The 533-nt window shown below is 18.6% G+C and overlaps 1 protein-coding gene across 1 annotated transcript in view; it reads right to left on the bottom strand.

Moving 5' to 3' along the window:
- EMH_0011320 (uncharacterized protein) overlaps window positions 1-533 on the bottom strand; it is a gene marked incomplete at both ends in the record, with an annotated part of 2718 nt that overhangs the window by 1832 nt on the left and 353 nt on the right. The window lies entirely within an intron of this gene.

Below are 533 nucleotides of genomic sequence, written 5' to 3'. Positions count from 1 at the left end.
ATAAATAAATAAATATAAATAAATAAATATATTTATTTATATTTATATTTATGTTTATATTTGTGTTTATTTTTATTTATTTATTTTAAGAAACAGAAAAAAAAAGAAATAGATAAATATAGAGTTATATACGGATGGAGCTTGGTTCTCTCCCTGCTGCCTGCAGCAAATATAAATAAATATAAATAAATAAATAAATAAATATAAATAAATATAAATAAATATATTTATTTATATTTGTGTTTATATTTTTATTTGTTTATTTAAAGAAACAGAAAAAAAGAAATAGATAAATATACAGTTATATACGGATGGCGCTTGCTTCGCGCCCTGCTGCCTGCAGCAAATATATATAAATAAATAAATATATTTATTTATTTATGTATTTATTTATTTATTTATTTATTTATTTATAAATAAATAAATAAATAAATAAATAAATATTTGTGTTTATAGATAAATAAATGGAAATAAAGAAACAGAGAAATATATATTGATAGGATGTCGCTTGCTTCACGCGCAGCACCAGTAAT

This window comes from Eimeria mitis, genomic scaffold (genome assembly GCF_000499745.2).
Source record: "Eimeria mitis Houghton genomic scaffold, Emh_scaff410, whole genome shotgun sequence".
Classification (NCBI taxonomy): domain Eukaryota; phylum Apicomplexa; class Conoidasida; order Eucoccidiorida; family Eimeriidae; genus Eimeria; species Eimeria mitis.
Note: the sequence above shows the minus strand (reverse complement) of the source record. Positions and strands in the feature narration are given on the sequence as shown.